The 24,984-nt window shown below is 54.7% G+C and overlaps 1 protein-coding gene across 9 annotated transcripts in view; it reads right to left on the bottom strand.

The window, feature by feature from the left end:
* PITPNM2 (phosphatidylinositol transfer protein membrane associated 2) overlaps positions 1-24,984 on the bottom strand; it is a 144,898-nt gene that overhangs the window by 83,304 nt on the left and 36,610 nt on the right. Inside the window, exon 1 of one of the 9 annotated variants that reach the window (XM_042961787.1) lies at positions 17,906-19,196. The exons of the other annotated variants lie outside the window; for them this stretch is intronic. The gene's annotated coding sequence lies outside the window, so the exon portion shown is untranslated. Of the gene's footprint in view, positions 1-17,905; positions 19,197-24,984 lie in introns of those variants that run through there. 9 annotated transcript variants of the gene reach the window in all.

The following is a 24,984-nucleotide window of genomic DNA, read 5'->3' as shown; positions in this document are numbered from 1 at the left end:
TTGCCTTTTCATTAAAGATTGCTCCCCACTAGGTAACAGAGCACAGGTGGCAGGGGTCCCAGTCCACACCTGTGTGTGGCCAGCAGGTGGGCCTTGGTCTCATTGGTCCCGAGAAGCAGCTCTCTGGGCAACAGGACACATGAGCACAGCAACCCCACATCCGTGCTCTGCAACCTGATGGACCCAGGTTCTAGAACTCTCTGGCACCCACCGGCTCCATGACTAGCACGTCATTCTCTTCTCTGAGCCTCAGCTTTCTCATCTGTAAAATGGGGGCAACGATCGCCATCATGGGGTTGCACCAGAAACAAGACGGGCACTACGCAATAGAACTTTCCTCAAGGACAGACGTATTCTGCCCGTACTGTCCTGTACGGCTGTCACCAGCTCATGTGGCTATTTACTACCTGACATGGGGCTCCCGTGACTGGGAAATGAGACTTTTCGTTTTACCTCACTTTAGTTTAAGATTAAAATTAAGTAGTCGTGTGGGGCTGGTGGTGACCACCCTCGACAGCCCTAAGGACTTGTTGAGAGGGGGCGCCCAGCTGCACGGTCCTCCTCCTCCATCCGTCTCTCTCCCTACTTACTCCACACAGTCCCGGCAGTGGAGCAGGCCTCTATCTGCAGCCTGGCCCCCGAGGCCCCCTCTGAACAGACAGAGGGCAGGTGGTTGGGCTCTCAGGGAACAAAAGAGAGGCTGGCTGGACAGTGGGCTCGGTGGACTCCATAATGACGCAGATCCTTGAACCGCTGCCCCTCTCTTGCTGCCCCTACTGGCCCCAGACCCCTATTCTAGAACCCCATCTCCTGCCGTTTCCCCCAGCAACTCCTAAGGTCATTCCTGGAATGTCTGGGCTACAGCTACAAGATTCGAACAGACCCTCTCCCAACTCCTAAAAGTGGCAGCAGGGACCCCTGTGGGGACACGCAGAAGGTCCCCGGTCCCGGGCTGGGCACCCACAGAGACCTTCCCATATGCACACAGCAGCTCTGGCAGATGCCGTCCGCCATCACAGAGTCTGGACTGGAATCCGGACCAGACTCCCATCCGACCTTCTCGCTTTGCAGAAGCAGAAACTCAGACCCCGATGGACAAGAGCATGGGCAAGGCAGGAAGAGTCGGGGCCGAAGCCCAGCCCCCGGCCCTGCCCAGTCTGCACGGGCCTCCTCAGAAGCGACTCTGGAAGGGCAGGAGGGCCCCACACCACGGCAGGTCAAGGGCCCAGGGGCAGCTGTGTGCTTCCAGGAGTCTGTGCAGCTTCAAAAGCCTGAACGGCAGAAACTGAAACCTAGCCAAGCCATCCCACTCCCGGCCCTGACCTACCCCAACCAGCCCACGAGGGGGAGGGAGAAGTAGCATCTGGGGAGTGGCAGGGAGGACTCAGAAAAATTTGCCACAAAGAACCACAGCTCCTGGTGTGAGCCCATGAACAGGTGTGGGTCACCCAGAGCTGGGAAATGCTACCGAGGACAAGGAGCCCCAGCCTGTCCGCCCCCGGGCCCCCAGCAAAGCCTTCTCTTCGCTTTCCGAGTGCCCTCTGCCTCCCCCAACAGAAGGGCCACAGGCATCCGCCTCAAACCCGTGCCCCGAGTGGCCTGGTCTCACCCACTCAGGCCCCACCCTGCCGGCCTCCCCAGCATCAGCACCCGCCTGCCCTGCGCGCAGAGCCCCTCCCCTCCTGCGGCCTCTGCTCTGGGCCCCTTCTGAACCTTAACCCCAACCCAGCACCGGCCTGACCTTCCTCACTTACTGCACAGCTTGTGCCTTATTGAAGATTCCACCTACTTTTCCTTCTCCTCCTGTTTTTATTTTTTAAACTATGGTGAAACACAGGGGCGCCTGGGGGGCTCAGTCGGTTAAGCGTCCGACTTCGGCTCAGGTCGTGATCTCACGGCTTGTGAGTCTGAGCCCCGCGTCGGGCTCTCTGCTGTCAGCATGGAGCCCGCTTCAGATCCTCTGTCTCCCCGTCTCTATCCTTCCCCTGCTGGTTCTCTCTCTCTCTTAAAAATAAATTTTTAAAAACTGTGGTAAAATGCATAACATCAAATTTGCCATCTTAACCATTTTTAAGTGTCCAGTTCAGCCGCATGAAGTACAGTCCCACTGTCGTGCAGCCGTCACCTCCACCCATTTCCAGGTCCCCTTTTCACAGCAACTCCCCATTCCCGGTCCCCGGCCCCAAGCACCCACCCTTCTACTGTCTGTCCCTGTGAATCTGAGTCCTCTGGGTTTCTCATACAAGTGGAATCGTGCGGTATTTGCCCTTTTGTGTCTGGCTTCTTTCACTTAGCATGTCTTCAGATCCATCCATGGTGCAGTGTGTTCTTTTTTTAAAAACAAAAAAACCGGGGCGCCTGGGTGGCTCAGTCGGTTGGGCGTCCGACTTCGGCTCAGGTCACGATCTCACGGTCCGTGAGTTCGAGCCCCGCGTCGGGCTCTGGGCTGATGGCTCAGAGCCTGGAGCCTGCTTCCGATTCTGTGTCTCCCTCTCTCTCTGCCCCTCCCCCGTTCATGCTCTGTCTCTCTCTGTCTCAAAAATAAATAAAAACGTTAAAAAAAATTAAACAAAAAAACAAAAAAAACAAAAAAAACAAATAAACCATTTCTCCCCTTGGAACGGAGGTTCGGGGGGGGGGGCAGGCTGTGGGTTGGTTGTATTCACTGCTGTCCCCCCCAGGGCCTATAAGAACACCTGGTACCCAGCAGACACTGAACAAATCTTTCGAATGAATGAACGAATGAACAAACGAATGAATGAATGCATGGATAAAAACTTTGCGGAGGTGAGCCCACCCCTCCCCCCACTGCGGACTGGCTCCCACTGATGGTGGCCCCTCCCCTCTCTCACCCTGGAGTCTCGCCCACCATCCGGAGGGGTGACCACACTCAGCACCACAGGACTCCCCCACTTGATGGGCTTTCTCCCCAGAGGTGGCATGTCTACGGAAGGATTAACAGGAACAGACAGAGTCCCCCTGCCACAGATGTGACAATGTGCTTTGAAGGCTCACAGTAGCTGGTTCTGAATGGAGAGGGAGGAGAGCGAGAGGTGAGTAAGGTCCTGGAGCATCCGATTCTGCCACTGGGGGTCGGGAGGAGGCGGGCACCCAGCAGGGCAGCTGTCTCTGGCGTGGATTTAGGGGACCTGGGGTCCTCTGAGAGTCTGAGCCTCACAACCTTGGTGGTCCCTTGCCTTTCACCTTCTCCACATCCTGCCTGCCTATTGATAGCCTCCTACTCTCTGCAAACTCATTTACCTATGTTCTGGGCCAGACGACCTTGGAAAATGGGATTAGGCAGACCCCTCCGCATGCACAGCAAGCCTGAAGGGGTGACAGACAGTGCAAGGGGTGCTCACCTCTTGCCAGATTTGGGGTGTCCCCAGGGCAGGAGACGTCTACCATAAGACAGGTGCCGGGAGCTTGTGGCTAGGCCTCCGTGCCCGGCTGGACCTCAGCCAGGTCACTGTGCTGGAAGACAGTGACCCCAGAAGTGCCCCAGACCAGGCCAGAGCCCCACCCCGCTCGGGGGGAAAACAAACAGATTGGGACAGTGGAAAAACAGCTGTACCTTTAAATTATTTGGCCCACAGATATGAAAAACATTTGCATGTTTTGAAGCCGTTTGCATGTTTGGTTATTTTTAGGGTGAACGCAGTTGCCTCTCCTTGGAACCGGATAGAGCCCAAGAGGCACGTAGTCCTTTTTCCCAGATGGGGGTCCTGGTCCCGTGTCCCTGGGAACGAGGGCTTGAGGAGGAGATCCCTGGGGCTCTTGGGCAACAGGGCTGCCACCAGGATGTGCCCCAGGGGCCAACGCAGGTCTGCTGGGACTTTTAAGATGTGTCACTGAGGACACGAGGACACGACGGCCACCCACCTGGGCCCAGAAAGAGCCCCCTGCCCCCACTCAGAGTACGATTTGAATGTGGGGAAGAAATCTCAGCGTTCTGCCTCCACCCATACCGGGCCCAGCTAATGGGAATGTTTTGCTGACATACTTCTAGAACAAGCAGCAATTAGAGCAGATTTTCTCTTTCATTCCCCCTCCCCAAAACAGGAATAAATCAGTTCTACCAATTTCCCAGCTAATGATTTCCTCCATTAAATTAAAAAGAAGAAGAAGAAAATGTTTTTTTAAATGGATTACTAGCCCTGTGCTTTCAGAGACCATGTGACCTGTCAGCCCCTCTTAAGTCCTGATACATCAAAGTCCCTTAATTAATTTTTAATAAATAAAAAAGTCATAGTCTGAGAAGCACTCCTCCCCCCCTGCCCGCAGTGAGCCTGGCACACCGGGGTCAGGTCCAGGCTGGCTGTGGGAAGCCGGCTGAATCGGGTCAAAGGTGACCTGAGAGTCAGGGCCTGAGACTCATTTCACAGAAGGAAAAAATGAGCCTGAGTTGGGAACCCATGGTGAGTGAATCTCCAGTGGTCATATGCTCCACGGAGGACGAAATGTGGGGTGGGAGCCTTGGTTTCAAGGTGTGCCCACCTGGAGAAGTGCAGACAGGTGAAGCCAGGGGCTGTGGAGCCCAAGCCTTCCGGGCGTAGGGACGAAGTGAGTTACTTTATCCAGGACCTGCCCTGCTCTTCCCCCTTTGTTTCTTGGTAACTCCGGGGACAGGGGCAGGCATGCAGTGCTAACACCCCACTTGTTTCTAAAAAGTCCACCCCCAGCAGCATGGGCGAACCTTGAAAGCATTATGTTAAGTGACAGTGGGCAGACACAAAAGGACAAATTCTTTATGATTCCACTTATAGGAGGTGCCTAGAATTGGCAGATTCGAGGAGACAGAAAGGAGAGGGGTGGTGATGGGGATAGGGGGGATTGAGGATTAGTGCTCAATGGGGACACAATTTCTGTTTGGGAAAGAAAAGGTTTCTGGAGATGGATGGAAGAAGGAGGGCGGGGTGGAGGAAGGGAGGGAGGGAGGGAGGGAGGGAGGAAGGAAGGAAGGAAGGAAGGAAGGAAGGAAGGAAAGTGGGAAGGAAGGAAGGAAGGAAGGAAGGAAGGAAGGAAGGAAGGAAAGAGGAAGGGAGGTGGGAAGAAAGGAAGGGAAGGGAGGAAGGAAGGAAAGTGGGAGGGAAGGAAAGTAGGAAGGAAGGAAGGAAGGAAGGAAGGAAGGAGGAAGGGAGGTGGGAAGAAAGGAAGGGAAGGGAGGAAGGAAGGAAAGTGGGAGGGAAGGGAGGAAGGAAAGAAAGAAAGAAGGAAGGGAGGAGGTTGGGACCGATGGAGGGAGGCACAGAGAGGAGCCCCAAGCAAGCAGGCTAGAACTCCCGCCAGCTTCCGCAGCTCTGACATCAGGACTACGTGAGTCCCTAGAAGCCGGCGGTAAAGTTCTCGGAGCAGATCCCCTGGGGAAGCCCGCAGCAGGGCTATACTGGCCTGGTTTCTCCTGAAGGTCTCCAATGTCAAGCCCAAGATCCACATAGTTAGTCCCATCCAGCCAGCTGCACTGGTCAGCACCGAGAGTGCATTAACTCCCTCAGAACGCGGCTGGGGTGCAGCAGGGGAGCAGTATCTCCGTGCCCGGCTCCGACGTCCCAGGAGCTCAGAGACCCAGGGGACACCTGAAAGCCCACACCCGCCAAGGGAGACATGGGAGTCCCCGCACATAGCTAAAGGGCAAGCTGTTTTCAACTCCTTCACAGAGGTGATTCGCTCCCCTCCGTGCCACTTCCTAAAGGCTATCTGCAAACCTCTTCAGTAACCACTGTGCTAGGTAGGCTCCTGCAGCACTGAATTTCTATCTGGTCTCCCAGGGCGTTACCAGTGCAGGGCGGCCAAAGCGAGCACTTAAAAACGTACCTAGGGTACGTCACTCCTCCATCTCAAACCCTCCAGCAACTCTCTTCACACTTAGAATCGAGACCAGAGTCTCTACCGTGACCTCCAAGTCTTCCAAGACTGGGCCCCTGACTGTCTCCCAGCACCTCTTCTGTCTCCTTTGGCTCCAGCCACCCTGGCTTCCCCACTGTCCCTCAAACTTGCCAAGCACACTACTACCTCAGGGCCTTTGCACCTGTTGTTCCTTCTTTCCCAGACATTATGGGACTTGTTTCCTAAGTCTATGTAGGTTTCTACAGAGAGGTCCTCTCTGACTATCCTATCTAAAACCCCCTACCACCCTATCCTCTCTCTCCACTCTATTCTCTTATTTTCCTTCCTGGCATTTTAGCATCACCAAACAGTTTATCTTTTTCACTGCTCAATCTCCAGGATTCAGAACAATGTCTGGCATGCGAGTGCTGTTCAAAAACTGCTGATGGCTTTAGAAGGCAAGGTGGGGGGCATCTGGGTGGCTCAGTCAGTTAAGCATCCGACTTCAGCTTGGGTCATGATTTTGCAGTTTGTAAGTTCGAGCCCCACATCTGCTTCACTGCTGTCAGCACAGAGCCTGCTTCAGATCCTCTGTCTCCCTCTCTCTGTCTCTCCCCTGCTCATTCTCTCTCTGTAAATAACCTTAAAAAAAAAAAAAAAAAAAGGAAGCTGGTTGGCAGACAAGTGGCGGGAGCTTCTGGGCACTAATGATGTCCTGTTAGTTGGTCTGGAGTCAGTCTATACAAAGTCATCAGCAATGCACTTACTTAGTATTTGTACATTTTCTACACATTCGTTACAGCTCAATAAAAAGTGTTGCGTTTTTTCTTTTTTAAATAAGCTCTGTTGAGTGAATTAATTAGGGATAACTAGACAATGAAATACGTACAACAAAGCTTTTTAAAGGCACATACGGGGGCGCCTGGGTGGTTCAGTCGATTAAGTGCCCAACTTCAGCTCAGGTCATGATCTCACGGTTTGTGGGTTGGAGCCCTGCATAGGGCTCTCTGCTGTCAGCACAGAGCCCTCTGTCCCCCGCTCTCTCTGCCCCTACCCCACTTGCACACACACTCTCTCTCTCAAAAATAAATAAACATTTGGGGCTCTTGGGTGGCTCAGTTAAGTGTCTAACTCTTGGTTTTGGCTTAGGTCATGATCTCACGGTTTGTGGGTTCGAGCCCCGTATCAGGCTCCATGCTGACCCTGTGGATCCTGCTTGGGATTCTGATTCTCTCTGTCTCCCTCTCCTTCTGCCCCTCCCCTGTCTGCACACACTTTCTCTTTCAAAAAAAAATAAATAAAACTTTAAAAAAATAATAAACAAACAAACATTAAAAAAAAGAGTTTAAAGGCACATAAAGTCAATAAGACAGAGCAGACCAAGCCAAGTTGAACACAGCGGTCTCTCTCCTCATCCCACATGAAGTCATCTTACTTTTCCTGGAGACTGAGAAGGTAAGGGACAAGTCCTTCAGGACATGGCAGTCACCCGGACTTCAGTGAGGCATCTTACAGGGAATATCTAGGGCCCCTGTGTGCAAACTTGGAGAAGCCTGAGGTTGTAAAACTGTCTCCACTCCCACCCGACCCGCAGGGCACTCTCTTAAAACTGGCCAGCCAGGTCAGCCCGTTTGCATGTTTTGTGCCAGCAGCAGGGGCATCACTGGCAGAGGCTGTAAGTGCACGTTGCCCTCAGGCCAGGGCAGTTCTTCTGACCCGCCAGCCAGTCTGGCTCCCACAAAGCAGGCCAACTGCACCCAGGCCTCCCTGCCCAGCCTGCACCTTCCTTGTCTTCTTTCTGTGGCCTTCCGACGTCCGGCCCACTTCCAAAGGGAGCCCTCGCCACCCTTGCCGCCAGTCCAGAGCCCTGTCCCGCAAAGACCAGCAGCTGCCCTCGGTTCTCCGACGGGCCCAGGCCTTGCTCTCTGCAGACCAACCCGGGAAAAAGGGAACCACTCCAGTCCCAAGTGGTCTGTAAAACTGTGCCAAGGGAAGAGAAAGACAAGGAATGCTGGGGAGAAAGAAGACAAATTTTCTCCCATCCTCAGACTGAAAAGTTCCAGAACATCCGTGCCTCGCCCTCAACAAAAGCACACATGCAAACGAAACCAGAGAAACCGGTGGATCAGCCAGGGATCTGTGCACCAGGCTCCTTCCTCCTTTGCCTCCCTGTGCCCCGTCACCTCCCTGCCAGCCATCAAGCTCAGCCCAAGGACGGCAAGTTCTGTGTACTGGCAAAGCAGATGTGACCTTTGCGTTCTGAACGTGACAAACCGCAGTGCTCTGTGTAAAGGCCTTCCTGCCAGCCAACAGACCTGCAATTATGAGGGAGAGCCGACCAACGGGCACCTTTGTGGCCACTGGAAAGACGACGAGATTTGCCCACGAACAGGGAACACTTAGAGAAACATCAGAAAGGAAAGAGCACGTATGGCACTGTGTGTTGGGTGTCTACGGCTGGGTAACAAATTACCCCAAAACTGAGTTGTTTAAAACAATAAGTGTTTAAGGGCGCCTGGGTGGCTCAGTCGGTTAAGAGTCTGACTGTGGCTCAGGTCATGATCTCACCGTTCATGAGTTCGAGCCCCGCGCTGGGATTTATACTGACAGCACGAAGGCTGCTTGGGATTCTCTTTCCCTCTCTCTCTGCCATGTGTGCATATGAGTGCACGCTCTCTCTCAAAATAAACTTTATAAAAAAATAATCATATGGGGCGCCTGGGTGGCTCAGTCGGTTAAGAGTCTGACTGTGGCTCAGGTCATGATCTCACCGTTCGGGACTCTGAGCCCCACGTGGAGCCCTGCGCTGACAGCTCGGAGCCTGGAGCCTGCTTCGGATTCTCTGTCTCCCTCTCTCTCTCTCTCTGGCCCTCCCCTACTCATGCTCTGTCTCTCTCCGTCTCTCAAAAATAAATAAATGTTAAAAAAATTAAAAAAAAAAACAATAAACGTTAGTTTCATACTGTTTCTGTGCCTCAAGACCCTAAGAGCGGTTCGGCTGGGTGGTTCGGGCTCCAGATCTCTCGGGAGGTCACTGCCAAGATGCTGACCAGGGCTGCAGTGACATCGGAAGCCCTGACTGGGGCCAGAAGAGCCACTCGTGAGGGAACTGACTCATGGGACCAAGAAGTTAGTGCTGGTTGTGGGCAAGAGGCCTCAGTTCCTCACCACCTCTCCGGACCTCTCCAGAGAGCGGCTGGCCGGTCCTCATGACATGGTGGCCGGCTTCCCAGAGCAAGAGATCCGCAGGAGAGGACGGCACACGCCACACTGTGCCTTGGCCGGCCGTCACGCTCCATCCTTTCCCCAACATCCCTGGGCTACACAGGTCGGCGGGGCTGTGACGGCAGGGGGCCACCGTGGACACTGATAAGGCTAGTCCCAGCCCATGTCCTTTTATCCTCAGGGCAGAGCTGGGAGGCCGGCTTGTCCCTCTTCTTTCCACAGATGTAGAAAGTGAAGCTCTGACAGGCACTGTGTCCTGCCCGGGGACCCCAGGGGCCCCCCGCCGGGCAGCGGGGCCTCCAAAAGGAGTCCAAAGCCAGGCCGGTGGGGCCCCGCCACGTCCCCTCATCCCTGTGTTCCCACATTCACAAAATAAGGTTAATCACGGTGCGGACTTGGTGGGGTCATTGGGAAGATGAGATGAGATCACGTGAGAGAAGCGTCCAGCACGGGCCCCGGGGGGCTGGGCAACACTCACTAAACACCAGCAGCTGCTCTAATGGCTCACGAGACTCGTGTCTGACTCGAGGCTCCCTGCGGGAACCTGCCGGGACTCTTCGGAGCGGGGAGGACAGCGCTGGGGGGGGGGGGGGGGGGGGGCGGTGGCTGTAGGCACCCAGGAGGAAGGCTCCCGAGAAGCAGCACAGGGGCAGGCGGCCCACACGGTCACCCCCTCGCTGATGGGGCCGGGCCGCCAGCCACCAGTGGCCTTGCAGAAACAGCAAGGAGCGCCTCCTCACTCGGTCCTGCTCCTCACCTGCTCTGAGGTGCCTGACTTCACGGCAGGATCCCCTTCCGCAGCCACCTCATTAGGAGACGGGCTTCCAGAAGCGCCCGAGTGATGCGTGACCCCGGGAACAGCCACTCAGAGGCAGGACACAGGTGAAACACACGGCCTGAGAGCTGCCTTCTGTCTCGGAGAGAACAGAGGCTTCTCAGCTTTGCCCACTTTGTCCTCACACCACAGAGGACAGGGAGGTTATCAAGTCCACAAATCTAACTTCTCCACGTAGGGGTGGTGGTTCTCGATGCTGATTACCCTTCTCCCGCACAGGCCTGGGTGGGGGTGAGCGGGGGGCAGGGGGGACACAGAGGCCAGCGTCACCATCCGTTTAAGGCCCAAATGCAAGAAGTGCCTGCTGCCAAACAAACATAAGGGGCGGCCCTGCTGATATATTTTATTTATTTATTTCTTAAGACTTTATTTTTAAGGAATCTCTACACCCAACGTGGGGTTTCAAACTCACAGCCCCGAGATCGAGAGCTGTGTGCTCCACCGACTGAGATGGCCGGGTGCCTCAATTTTAAAAGACGGCGACGTTACAACCCCCAGGCGGGGCCGCCACCCAGAGCCTTGGGCTGTCAGACCCAGGAAGCCTCGCCCCACATCTCCACCAGCCTGCAATTCCTATGAAGACCAGCCGTCCTCCCGGGGCCACCCACTGTGCACAGGGGACTCCGGCCTTGGAGGGTAACAGCTGCCCCGATCCACTCACAAGCCGGGAGAACGCCCTGCACAGAGAAGCCCTCAGCCATCGCCCCCGCCTTGCGGGGCTGATGCGAGAGTGAAACTTAAAAAGCGCACAAAGCGTCCAGCGGCGCCCGCCTCTGGGAGACGGTCCGGGAGCTGTTTCTCTGCGCCTCCTTGCCCTGCTGCTTAGTTTTGGACCCGGACGTGGCCCTACAGTAAAGCCTCCAGCCAGTGCTCTGCACTCACACTTGGGGGCGGGTGGAGCAGGCCCCACCTGCTACAGAATCTTCCCTGCGACCCCCGGACCCCTGGCTGTAACCTCCGGACCTCAGAACCAGCCGCGGCTCAGGTGTGGCCTGCAAACAGCTGAGAGGCATGGTGCCTTTCAATCCAAGACTCTATTGTTCACAAAGCACAGCCTTAAACAGGAGGAGTACTAGTCATTCTGTCCGAAAAGAGGAGACAATTAGAGCAAGATTGAACAAATGCTTAACTGCCCTCCCCTAATCCCTGGGTTGTGATCAATCAGGCAGGCTCTAATCTGGGCTCCTTCTGGATCTGCCCGCGGGGCTCCCTGAGGCAGTAGAGGCCACCTCAAAGCAAGGCCTCGGGACATACACGCTCCAGGGTGCCAGCCGTGGGACCCAGGCCTCCTTCAGAGAGACCACCGTCTTGGCTGGGGCAGAGTATCTCCCTGTCTCACACGGAAACAGGAAAGAAAAGTCACCAGGAAACCTGAAACGGGCACTCTTGCGCCTGGTCTCCTAATTCTTCCCTCTCCCTCCCGGGCAGCTGCTCAGGGAAAGGACACCCTCCACCCTCGGGCGCCCCTCTTGGAAGCCACAGTTTGTGCTGTTCACATTCTCTACTCAGTGTTCCCCCGATCCCCTCGGCAGCTCAGAACTCTGCTTGAGATGGAAAATCACCCTTTGATAATGGCAAAAGGGGGGCGCCTGGGTGGCTCAGTCAGTTGAGTGTCTGACTCTTGATTTTGGCTCAGGTCATGATTCCAGGGTCATGGGATCGAGTTCTCCACTGGCCATGGAGCCTGCTTAAGATCCTCTCTCTCCCTCTCTCTCTCTCAGAGTGCCTGAGGGGCTCAGTTGGTTAAACATCTGACTCGATTTCAGCTTGGGTCATGATCTCATGGTTCGTGGGTTTGAGCCCCGTGTTGGGCTCTGAACTGACAGGAGCCTGCTTAGGATCCCCTCTCTCTCTCTCTCTCTCTCTCTCTCTCTCTCTCTCTCTGCCCCTCCCCGGCTCTTTCTCTCAAAATGAATAAATAAACTTAAAAAAAAAAAAGGATTCTTGGGGTGCTTGGGTAGCTCCGTGGGTAAAGCATCCAACTTCGCCTTGGGTCATGACCTCACAGCTTGTGAGTTCAAGCCCCTCGTCAGGCTCTGTGCTAACAGCTCAGAGCCTGGAACCTGTTTCCGATTCTGTGTCCCTCTCTCACTCTGCCCCCTCTCCTGTTTGTGCTCTGTCTCTCTCTCTCAAGAATAAATAAAACGTTTTTTAAAAATTAAACAAAAAGGATTCTCTCTCTCCCTCAGAGTGCCTGAGGGGCTCAGTTGGTTAAACATCTGACTCGATTTCAGCTTGGGTCATGATCTCATGGTTCGTGGGTTTGAGCCCCGTGTTGGGCTCTGAACTGACAGGAGCCTGCTTAGGATCCTCTCTCTCTCTCTCTCTCTGTCTCTCTCTGCCCCTCCCCGGCTCTTTCTCTCAAAATGAATAAATAAACTTAAAAAAAAAAAGATTCTTGGGGTGCTTGGGTAGCTCCGTGGGTAAAGCATCCAACTTTACCTTGGGTCATGACCTCACAGCTTGTGAGTTCAAGCCCCTCGTCGGGCTCTGTGCTAACAGCTCAGAGCCTGGAGCCTGTTTCCGATTCTGTGTCCCTCTCTCACTCTGCCCCCTCTCCTGTTTGTGCTCTCTCTCTCTCAAGAATAAATAAAACATTTTTTAAAAATTAAAAAAAAAGGATTCTCTCTCTCTCTCCCCCTTCTCCCCCTTTCTCCCCCTCTGCCCGTATCCCTTGCTTGCTCTCTTGACTCTCTCTCTTGAAAAATAAAACTCGGGCCACCTGGGTGGCTCAGTCGGTTAAGCGTCCAACTCTGGCTCAGGTCATGATCTCACGGTCTGTGGGTTCAAGCCCAGCACCAGGCTCTGTGCTGACAGCTCGGATTCGGTGTCTCCCTCCAAAAATGAATAAAAATTTTTTAAAAATTAAAAATAAATAAAAATAAAAAATAAAAATGGAAAACCAAAATGTGGTCCATCCATACAATGGGTATCGTTCTGCCATAAAAAAGAATGAAACACTAACACATGCTACAACATGAATAAACTTGGAAATATGACACTCAGGGAAAGCAGCTGGTCACAAAAGGCCACATAGTGTATGATTCCATTATATGAGATGTCCGGAGCAGGCAAATCCATGGAGGCAGAAAACAGATGAATGGCTGCCAGGGGCTGGGGTTCAGGGAGCAACAGGGGGAGGTGTCTAGGAGTGATGAAAATGTCCTAAAACTCATCGTGGCAATGATTACAGACATCCGGGAAAATACAGTTCCCCTTGAACAACACAGGGCTTATGGGGCTCCCCCCACCCCGAGTGATTGAGGATCTGTGTATAACTTTTGACTCTCCAGAAACGTAACTACTAACAGCCTACTGTTGACCACAAGACTGACCGATCTCACAGTCCGTTAACACGTATTTGGCATATGTTCTATGTATTAATAAATACTGTATTCTTACAATAAAGGAAGCCAGTGAAAAAACAAATTACTAAGACATTCAGAAGAGGAAATACATTTACAGACCTGTCCCAAATCTATTGAAAAAAAAATCCACGTATAAGTGGACAGTTCAAACCTGTGATGTTCAAGGGTCAATTGTACTAAAAACCATTGAATTTGCACACTTCAAATGGGTGAATTGTAGGGGATGTGAATTGTATCTCCATAAAGCCGTTATCTAAAATATGCAAAAATGGGGCCCCTGGGTGGCTCAATCGGTTGAGCATCCGACTCCGGCTCAGGTCGTGATCTCATGGTTTGTGAGTTTGAGCCCCGCGTCCGACTCTCTGCTGACAGCTCAGATCTGCTTTGGATCCTCTGTCCCCCTCTCTGCCCCTTCCCTGCTCGCTCTCTGTCTCTCTCAAAAATAAACATTAAAAAAATATTTAAGAAAGCAAATAAATAAAAATAAAACATGCAAAAATCAGACTAGTATTCGTTAACAACTGATGGAAGAGGCTCTTAAGTGGAGGCTCGCTCTGCCCCCAAGCCTTGCCCCCGTCCATCACTCCGCAGCCCCCTCACCAGTGTGACCACAGCTCAGGGGATCGTCAGTCCCTCCGGGGCCAGCACTGGGAGGGAAAACAAGGAGACGCGGCTCTCCTCACCCACCCACCCCGGGGAACCGGAGAACAGGCGGTAGTGGCCCTGGCCCTGGGCTGCTCCCAGTTTTTTTTAAATGTTTATTTATTTTTGAGAGAGAGAGAGAGAGAGAGAGAGAGAGAGAGAAAGAGAGAATGAGCGGGGGAGGGAAAGAGAGAGGGAGACACAGAATCTGAAGCAGGCTGCAGGCTCCAGGCTCTGAGCTGTCAGCGCAGAGCCTGACGTGGGGCTCAAACTTGTGAACGCAAGATCATGACCTGAGCCGAAGTCGGATGCTTAACCGACTGAGCCACCCAGGTGCCCCTGCTGCTCCCCATCTTTAAAGTTCCCAACCCTGAGACCAAAGGCAACAACACATTGACCTCTAGCTGGTTTGTGGGCGAACAGGGTCTGACTACAGGTTGGCCGTGCCTCTCTCACCTCTGCTAAACCAACAGCAGCCACAGACAGCAGTGATGACGCCTGATGCCAAGAGGAATGAAAAGTGTGTATTATTCTGGGGCAGGGGCCAGGCACCCTGGACAAGCCCCACTCCCCCAACGCCCACCCACCAGCACCAGCTGGGGGACAGTGGCCAGAGAAGACCGGGGTCCACGGTGAGGAATCCGAAGTTTGCAGAGGCAGAGCCGAACCCCGTCGGCACCTGGTCATCTCAAGGACAAAGCCTGCGACCCCGGCCAGAGACTGGGGTCTGAGGCTGCAGCTGGCCCAGTGCAGATGGGGAGGACGTGAAAGCCTGGTCGGGGTGAGTGCACCCCAAAACACCGTCAAACAGGCCAGGTTTCACCCCGCCACATGCGGCGGCTGCCTCTGCCCACATTACAAGCTTTCTACGGAGCCAGGTGACTTCTTTCAGGGGCGCTTATCTCCTTTCAGCCTTGCCAACCCAGGCCGACGCTACATCCCGAGGGGCCATCTCAGCTCAGGTGACCCATCAGGGGAACGGAGCTGAGGAGGCACAGGGAAGCCGCTCGGGCCTCTCCGCGCACTTCCCTGGGCCTCGCTTCTGCGTCTGTGCCACCGCCATCTCCTTCAAAGGGCAGCTGAAAAGGGCGGGTAAGGCAAGCAACGCGCATTAGTTAGCTCGCCTACCCGGATGCGCTTTCTTTCACCCTCCCTCAAACTCTAGGAGGTGACATTCCCGTTTTGCAGAGTCTGACTGATAAGGCTCCCAGGGTGACAGCACCGGGTCTCTAAGGCTCAGGACCTCAGCCCGGCACTGGCCTGCCTTCCAGACCACACGAGCCGGGCACAGGCCACCTGCTCTGCTCTGCTCAGGAGGCCTAACAGGAAGCAGGTGGGTGAGGGAGCAGGGTTGAGCCAGGTCCACCAGCAAGGGCTGGATGGCCGCAGGGCAGGGCTCAAGGCAAGACAGAGAGGGTCCAGGAGCACCTCTGGGGGTCCCCAAGGGCCAAGCAAGGGCCCTCAGCTTTCCACCTTCCTGGGCCTGCAAGGAAGTGCCTTCCACAGGTGCCAGGACAGACCCGAGAGGGCCCGGTGGGTCTGGGTGCGGCCCTGGGAAAGCCCAGGATCTTGCTGCTGCGTCCCTTGGGTGCCTCTGAACGCGTCCCTTCACCCAGCCTCCTCAGGGATCAGTTTCCCTATGATCTTGTGACATAATAGAAAATACATATTTGGTCTTTGCTTCCTTTTCTGGCCTCCGCAGAGCTCCTAAAACTCCTGTGATTTCCTGAATGACAAGAGTGTCTTCTGTATGCTAATGAGCTGGAGGCTGAGCTCCCCAGAGGAAGCCCCAGTGACCAGCCCCTACCCACCCCTTCCCCTACCCCCAGGAGGGGAGAAGGGGCTAGAGCCTGAACTAACCACAGTGACAACGATGGAATCATCTGTGCATAAAAATCCCGAACGATAGGTTCAGAGAGCCTCCAGGTTGACATCTGGAAGGGTGGCACTCTCCGAATCCACAGGGACAGAAGCTCCTGAGGTGGGGAGCCTTCCGGACCTCACCTTGCATGCCTCTTCATCGGGCTGTTCATCTGTGTCCTTTATCACACCCTTTATGATAAACCAACAAACATCAGCAAACGTTTCCTGAGTTCTGCGAACCATTCTAGCAAATGATCCAACCGGAGGCGGAGAGAGGGGTGTATGGGAAGCCCGCCTTTGTAGCCAGATTGGACAGAAGAGCGGGGAACCCAGGACCCGTCACTTGGGATCGAAAGGCATCTGAAATGGAAGGCAGTTGTGGGACCGAGCCCTTAACCCATGGGGTCCGTGCCAACTGGGGGGCGCTAGTGTAAGAATGGAACGGACACACAGGACGCACAGCTGGTGTCCACGGAGAACCGGAGAACTGCTTGGCGTGAAGGACCCACACGTTTTGTGTCCGAGGGGTTGCTGAGGACAGAAACGACTTCCTTCCGGGCCCCATCAGAGAAACGCCCGGCCTTGCGTGGCTTTTGGGAGCGTCCTGGCTCTGATCTTCTCAGCCCCTGCAGACAGACAGCAGGGCTCCAGAGCAGTGTGGGACCTCTGACTCATGCACTCAGTAGTCAACATCACACCCTCTCCCCGAAGGCAGGGTCAGGGCCACACAAATCTCTCCTTTCTTCTATCAAAATACACCCGCAGAATCGTAAATACATGAAAATATTTACATGACCAGATTAACTTCTGGGTCCTGTGGCTCGCTTAAGCAAACATGTTTATCTTTTTGTCAAACAACACTTTAGAGATACTTCTCTTTTGGGGTGCTAGACTCACTCAGCACTAGCGTAAGGAGGGGAGAGCAGCGGCAGAGGCGGAGAGGATGCTGAGAGGCACACGTTGACATCTCTTTATAGCCAGCCGACTCGGGGTTCCAGGGAACCCCAGGTCAAGGGCTGAGACCCTTGGGGTCAGTTATCTTGGCTCCAGACCCGGGTCACTGGCAGGGGGCCAAGCCTGCTGGACAAAGTCACCCCTCCGGTGACAAGGGGAGCCGATGGTGGCTTCACGCCGGGCGTCTGCGGACCGCAGCTCAGCACTGCCATCTTGAGAAATCCCACTTTCTCGGGCGTGCACCCACACGCGTACATCCCGGTTTTACAGGCTCAGTTAAAAACAAAAAAAAAATCTTTCAGGTATGCACTCGACAAAGCAAGATATCGGGACGCTGCCATCAGCCTGCCCCCTCCTCCCCCCGCCTCCGACCTGTCATCCACACGAAGCCAGATGAAGCCCTTTTCTGATACCCGCATCAGAGCGTGACATTCCCGGGATAAAAGCCCCTCCACGCTCCCCTCAGCTCTCAAGAGGACATCCACGCTCCTTAAGCAGCACACGACCACCCACACACCTGGCTCCTTCCCTCCACCCTGCCTGGCCTCCCAGCACACCCCCTAACCAGACTCACAGTGGGACCCACCGTGCCTCCATGCCTTTGCGTAGGCTGTTCCTTCTGCAGGGAAGGCCCTCCCCGCTTATGCCGACCGCACCTCAGCTGTGGGGTGAACTTGGCATTGCATGGGGTGAGTGCAAGTACCAGCACCCGAGACCTTCCTCCCTGGGCTCCCTGCCCCATCCCCACAGGCGTGTAGCACCATCACCACGCTGGGCAGACCCTGTCCCGTCCAGTGTCCAACGAGCTCCTGAGAGTGGGGGTTCATCAGACAGTTCATCTCAGCTCCCTGCCCACACTCGGGGTTAAAGCCACCAGCTCTAGGATCTCTAGGATAACCGTGGGGCAGGGGCATAGCCCCTCCTCCTCTGCAGGCCTGGCCACACCCCCACGCAGCAGCTGCCCACTCCCCATGTGCAGGCAGCAAGCCCTCGGGCAGGGTCTATGCAGGCAGTGTTACCAAGTGTGACTTCTTCCCCGCACCGGCTCTTCTCGCACACTCCAGCTCTCAGCCTCTGTTGGCCAAGGCCACAGGAGGCGAGCGGGCTCACGGGAAGCCGCTTCCCTGGCTCGGTGATTGCACAGAAACAATATTTTATTCACGGGGAGCTCACAGGATTCTTGCCAGCTTACCGACTACTCTCCTCGTCCATGAGAAGTATCTCTCGGGCACGCGTCCTGTTCCTCACTCTACGCCAGCCCCAGCTACCTGCTCCCGCCCAGGAGGAGGCAGTGGGGAAATGGGCAGGAAGGAAGACAAGAGAGAGGAAGGGAAAGGTCCAGGGAGCGACTGGACCCCTCCCCTGCAACGCCAGCCTAAACAAGGGTCACTCCCTCGACTGAGCAGTGAGGACAGGGGAAGCAGAAGATAAACAAAGCTGTGCTCTTGTCAGGAGGGTGGATCCAGGCAGGGAGGAAGCAGAAGAGGAGACGGGCATGAGGCTTGAGAAAGCCTCGTTGCCGCCCGGGCCCCAGAACCACCTAAGGCCCAGCCCTTGTCTGCGGGCAGCCCTGCAACAGGAACCAGGCCTTGGGGAGACTGAGCTGAGGAGAGGAGCTGAACCAGACCACGGTTCTTAGCACAACATCCTGTCCCTCCGCGTAGCTGTCCCTAGGACTCCCGCGGGGGCCACTGGCCATTCCCCTTTGCAAGCTACTCTAAGGAGCGCTACGGGGGAGCGACTCCCAGCAACCAGCCCATCTGCACGAGGTCCCGACACACCTGCATCCTCCCCTCTCCCTCCTCTGCCCCCCGGGGCCCCCAGGCACACGTGGGCTTTGGGACGGAGTCGGCAAGGAAATCTGTCTTTCCACACACGGCTGGTGGCGGCGTGGCTGGGGGGGTGTTCTAGCAGACTTATTTATAGCCAAGTACCCCGTCCGCACACTCTCCAGCACTGCCTGCCTGCTTGCCTGCCACTGGGGCTTTTCAATCCGTGTCTATATTTATCCCCCGAAGCCGTTGGGATAATGGTGCAGCCAGAAATAGCCTTGAAGACATTCACGTGAAGATGATGGGCAGGTCCCCAGCTCCCAGGCTGACCTCACCCCCGGCATCTGCTGCTTGGCAGTGGGTAACAGGGAACAGCTGGATGGGCCGGCAAGGCAGCTGAAGCCAGATGGGAACAACATAATCCCTCTCTCCCTGCCGGCCACGGCCCTCTGTAGTGGTGCGGTGGACGAGTACCGAACAATACATCTCAGCTGCCGGGCTACAGGGAGACCAAAAGTGACGTGATCTCCTGATGGACGTCAGCGTGTTAATCGGCTCAGAGACAGAACGGAGACTCAAAGGGAGCGGGCAGGAGGGCTCTGCAGGTTCCCGGACACGCGCTCACAAAAAAGCAGGTCACCCATGCACCAAGGTTGCAGGGACACGCCCTCCCGCCTCACCCCCTCCCACCCGGACACAGGCACTCAGCTCACAGTGGAAGTATGTGCACGGTCTCCAGCTTACCCAGCCACTTTCCACCTCCTGGAAGGGAGGACAGTTCGGAGACAGCCTGGCCAGACAGGGAAGAAGAGCAGGCACCTTAGGGGAACCGGTGGGCCTTTCCTGGTCCTTAGTTTCAGCATCCTGGAATAAGTCACCTTCTGGGATAGGGGACAGGCGCTCATTTGAGCACCTGATGTATTAATAGAGGAAGGAACAGAGTGCAGCTGGAATAGAGAGAAGGCACCAGCTGATAGCCTGATGGGGAAGATTTCATAGAAGAGGGGGCATTTTGGTTGGGCTTTGAAGGATGCATAGGAGTTTACCAGGAGAGAAGGGGGAAAGGCACAGGGAGTATCATGAGCCAATGATTTAGTACTCAAAGTGCATGGTCTGACTGGGGAATGGCAGTGGTAGGAGTGCAGGGTCAAGGGTGGTGAGATGGAGTCAGACTAAGAAGGGCTGGGCCCCATCGCAGATCTCAGGAGCAGAGCCTTTGAGCAAATGGGATTGAGGAGGCTCACTCGGCATCCTTGTGGCTGTATCTGTGGCCTGGGTGGGGCGTTCTCTGACAGGGCCTCTGGGCTGGTCCCTGACACCTCCACCCAGTATGGATCTTTAGCCCCTGGGAGACCTACCCTCTCCCTCCTTCCCAGTAGGAGCCCTCGCCCATTCTGGCCCAACTCTCCATGTCTGTCAGTATTTTTTAAAATGTGGGGGCGGGGCCTGGGTGGCTCAGTCAGTTAAGTGTCCAACTTCGGCTCAGGTCATGATCTCGAGGTGGGTGAGTTCGAGCCCCGAGTTGCGCTCTGTGCTGACAGCTCAGTGCCTGGAGCCTGCTTGGATTCTGTGTCTCCCTCTCTGCCCCTCCCCCACTTGTTCTCGTTCTCTCTCTCTCTCAAAAATAAACATTAAAAAAGGTTTTTTTTAATGTGCACTGTAAAATGGGACAGCTGCTTTGGAAAAGCCTGCAGCTCCTCAAAATGTTAAAGATTGAGTTACCATATGACCCAGCAATTCCGCTCCCCAGTACATACTCAGGAGGAATGAAACAGAAGTCCACACAAACGCTTGTACATGAGTGTTCACAGCAGCGTTATTTGTAATAGCCAAAAATAGAAGAGAAGCACGGATAAATCCTGAAAGATGATGCTGAGTGAAAGAAGCTGGTCACTCAAGGCCAAACAGTGTACGATCCCATTACACGAAATGTCCCGAACAGGCAAATCCATAGGGACAGAAAGCAGATCAGTGGCTGCCAGGGGGTGGGGGAAGGGGAGTGACAGCAAAGGAGTACGGGTTTCTTTTTGGAGTGATAAAAATGTTCCAAAAATCTCTGATGGTTGCGTAAGTCTGCGAATATATGAAATCTCATTGAATTGTACACTTTAAATGGGGGAATTGTAAGCTCCATAAATTATATTTCGGCCCAGCTGCTTGCTAAAAAGTCACCAAGCAGTACAAAACCAGAAGCGTACAAGCCCAGCATGCTCGGGGAGACAGAGCAGGGGGAGTCCCTCTTGCCTAGGGCGGGGGCGGGGGGGGGGGGCAGGCTGGGCAGGCTTGGCGGCCACACTGTGGCATTCCGCTGGCTGTTCACGTCCCCAGCCAGGCCTGTCCCCAGCTTCCTGTGTCATACACAGAGCTTAGGAGCTGGCACGGCATGGGCCATTCTTGTGTAAAAGAGGGGACTCAGGCCGTCTCATCTGGGGCAGGTGCATCCTTAAACACCCTCCTTCACACTCTGCCTCCACAGCTCCAAGGGTCCCCAGCCCCAGGAGCCTTTCCTGACCTCACAGACAGAAGGAACCATTTGCTCATGTGCTCCGAGCCCCACACAGATCTGGATCAGAGAGCTCTGCCAACTAGGGGCACAGCTAGCGGTCCCTAGGCAGCTGTAAGCCCTGGGATCTATAGTCAACTCTGCTTGTTTGTGTTAGGCAAGGAACTTGTGTGTATTAAGCACCTACTAAGTGCCAGGCACATGTGAGATGCTCTACACTGGTTTTCTCATTTGCTTTCTTTCCTCCCGTCAGTCCTTTCAAATCTAGGCCATCTTTGTGAAATGCTTTAGTGGTTGAAGAAAACATGTCCCTGACCTCAGATATCCCCTTGTGGCAGGAGTAGAGCGCGGGTCATGGGATGGGCTGGCCCTGGGGCAACTCATGCTGTAAGAGATGTCCTTCCTGCTGAGATGCCATCTTATCTCATCCTCACCCACTTGGTTCCACTTAATAAACTCATTCACAGCAAAGCACCAGGGAGTGGGTGCACCATATCTCCCAAGAGTATCTGTAACTTGAAAAGGGGGCATTTGGGTTGGGCTTTGAAGGACGCACAGGAGTTTACCAGACGGAGAAGGGGGAAAGGCACAGGAAACAGCACGAGCCGATGGCTTTAGTACTCAAAGTGCATGGCCTAGAAGGGCAAAGCTCATCTAGAGGGAAGAGGGGAGGCATGGTTCTCCCCCGTCAAAGCACAACTTGGATTTATTTTTACTTCTGGCACATAGCACAGCTCAGGCACACAGAAGGTATTTAATACATGTTAGATAAATGATGGCCCAACCTAAGGCCATGCCTCCCATCTGGGAACCCACCTCCCAGAAAGCTGCTCGATGAGAACAAGCCGACAAACCCCCTTTTCTCAGGGAGACTGAGCCCAGAGGGGAGGCGTGAATCCCGAAACCCACCACCGATCTGTGGGCACAGCACCCAACCTCAGTTGTCCTAGACAAGGGGTCTACACGTGAGAAGCACCGCAGGAATGAAATCCCCTGTCAAGCCATGTCAGCCCAGGGCAGACAGGCCCAGAGACAGGCTGCAGCCCACAGTAGGGAAGGAAGGGACTCAACAGCTTGTGCCTGGTTTCCTTGCCGTCCTCGCACCTCCTCTGGCCTCTGAGGACGACGCCAACAGAAGGACAGAGGCTGGCTGGACACCGAGCCCACTGGGGCTCATGCCTCTCTTCAGCATGTGGCCGGATCTCCCACTTCTGGGCACCACACTCTTGTTACCCGTGGTCACAGGGCGCTAACCAGAACACAGGGCAATGAGAACCGTTTCTGGAGACAGCTGAAAATCAATCAATGGAAGCAATTTCCAAGCTGTCATTCCTCGATGGTACATTTATTGTGATGGGGACAGGTCAAGTTAAAAGGCCGAAAGAAAAATCAAACTGGGTTTCCCTCCTTTGGCCTATAGTTTCAGCTTCACCAAAGAGAGCCAAAGCAAAATCTGTCTTTACCTTCATGCTGGGGAGTCCAAAGACAACGCCCAGACCCCCCTGTGCAGAGCCGGGAACTTCACAGGCCTTGTTCTGCATCGCGAAGGTCACAAGTGACTTAAAGTTCATCATTAGAGCAGGCTCGCAAGCTAAAAATAAGTCACCAGCCCTATTCACAGAGAGGCACACAGGAAGTCCCAGCGATGAAATTCAAGGTTGCCTCCCAGGGAGTATAATCAAGTTCAGGGTGCCACTGGGTCGTCACAGTTTAAGTGAAACCTGTTCTAGGTGACACAGCTGTAGGGCATTGAGATCCCAGCCCCACCGACCCTCGTTGCCCCCTCTGTTACAAGAGATGGACTGTGGATTTAGCATGACCCCCTTGGTGTACCGACGGCCTCTGGCTTGTGTTCTCTGGGGTATCTGGAGACTGAAGAATCTGCTCAGTGCCCGGCCTGACCGTGGATAGAGATCCCCCCAGTGTGGACAGCTTGCCACTGTCCCAGGGGCATGTGGGTTCACCTGTCTGTCTCCCCTGAACTGTTAGCTCCTCGAGAGCAAGCACATCTTATCTCTGGCCTGGCACTTGGAAGAAGCTCAATAAAGTGTTAATAAAATGCACGAGAGCACCAACTGATCTGCCCCAGAGCTCAGACATGGCCAACCAACTCAGACCTCTGTCCGACCAAGTCAAAACACCATCCCAGAGAGAGCTGTTCAAGGCCCAGGGCACCCAGAACTCTCAGCTCTCAGAGCCCTGAATTCCTGCCCGCCGGTGCAGTCTGCCAGGACCCCACACTCAGCAGCAGGGTCCACAGCCAGTCCTTCCCTGAGCCCTCGAACCCCTGCACGTCCCCCGCCCAGAGCTGTCCATCAGTTCAGCTACAAAAACACTGGACTTGGGGCTGGAAGCCTGAGTCTTGGGCTCTGCCACTAACCAGCTTGCACTGTGACTTTGGGCAGTGACTTCCTTCACCGGTCCTCAGTTTCCCCAGACGGTAAGCAAAAAAAGCTGACCTCCTGAGTCCTTCCAAGTCTGTGAGAACCTGTTTTCTAAAAGTCCACACCACAGGGCTTGCCCGGTTCCTCAGAGATTCCTTGAGGCCCTACCTTTAAAACATGCCTGGAGCCCAAGTCCCTCACTACCTCCATCGCAGCCCCTCTGGTCCAGGGCCTGCCACCTCGGGCCCTTGTAACAGTCTCCCCGTTGGCCTCCCCTCTTCCTCCCTCCACCCCATCCAGTCCATTCCCAGCACAATAGCCAGAAACCATCCTTTTAAAGCTCAGTGGGAGCCTGGCCCTCCTGGGCACAAACTCCTCAGCAGCACCGTATCTAGCTCAAAGTCAAAGTCTCAATAAGACCTCCAAAGACCTGCTGCATGTGGGCTTTCATTTCTTCTCCAGCCCCTTCCCCTCCCTCCTTCTCTCCAGTTTCAAGAACATCCCGGACAAGCTCCTGCCTCAGGGCCTTTGGACAGGCTGTCTCCTCTGCCTGGATGCTCCTCCTCCAGATAACCTCTTGGCTTTTTCTCCTTCGCTGCCTTTAGGCCTTTGCTTAACCGTCCTGACTTGAGAAGCTTTGTCATTCATTTAGCATTAATTTAGCATTGATCCCCATCGGTCAGTCTTGCATAGTTTGCTGCATTATTTGTTTACTGTATGTATACCCACACTAGACTATAAGCCCAGGAGGGCCAGCATTTTAAATGTTTTATTATTCCTTTATACCCAGCTCTCAGAATCGTGGGTACTCACTAAATATTGAGTGAACATATGACTACAATGCATTGGATGAATACATTTCGATCATCTGCAGGTTCCATCGTGCTGTTAAAATGAACAGTCTGGGGCCACACAACCTCCAGCTTGAATGGCATCATCTCAGGAGTCCCTCTGAGAATCCCAAGCTCTGGACACTGTCTCCAGGAATCAAAGTGATTGTTCCAGGCAGGTCTGCGGCTCAGGAAACGCGGGGAGGAACAAAGCACGGAAATGACCCAGAGAACACTGACTGGACCTGGTCCCGGTGGGTCTGAGGGTCAGTTCATAAGCAAGTGCTTCCAGACGCCTCCTTATACACATGGCGTCTGTCAGTGCACGACCACGTGGGGAAGAGCAAGAAATTCAAGCAGTGGGCCCATCCTCAAAACCGAGTGAAGTCAGAGATGGGGAAAGAGGGAACAGAAGGCAGCCAGAAGTGGGGTGCCGCCAGTGCCGAGAGCCTGCGGGCAGAACTCCGGGGGAGCCCCGGCCGGGACCACGGAGGCTGAGACAGGGCCACAGCCTGGCCTCACGCGGCCTGAAGGAGGCTGAGCCGGCTTCTCACCCTGGCTCTGCCGACCCTGGAGTGCGAGAGCCGAGTGCACTGCAGCCTGGCTCTCTGAGAGCCACGGTGCACCTGTGCAAACCTCCCCAGGTGACCAGGAGCAGGGACCCGACACGGAGCCGGAGGAACGCATTTCTGCCACCTGGATGAAAACAAAGTATGCTCTCGGGAAGACGCGCACCACCTAGTCAGCGGGCAAAGCCAGGGAATGGCTTCCCAGAGGCCCCT

This window comes from Panthera tigris, chromosome D3 (assembly GCF_018350195.1).
Source record: "Panthera tigris isolate Pti1 chromosome D3, P.tigris_Pti1_mat1.1, whole genome shotgun sequence".
Classification (NCBI taxonomy): Eukaryota; Metazoa; Chordata; class Mammalia; order Carnivora; family Felidae; genus Panthera; species Panthera tigris.
The sequence above is the reverse complement of the archived record's forward strand: the minus strand, read 5'-3'. Positions and strand labels throughout refer to the sequence as shown.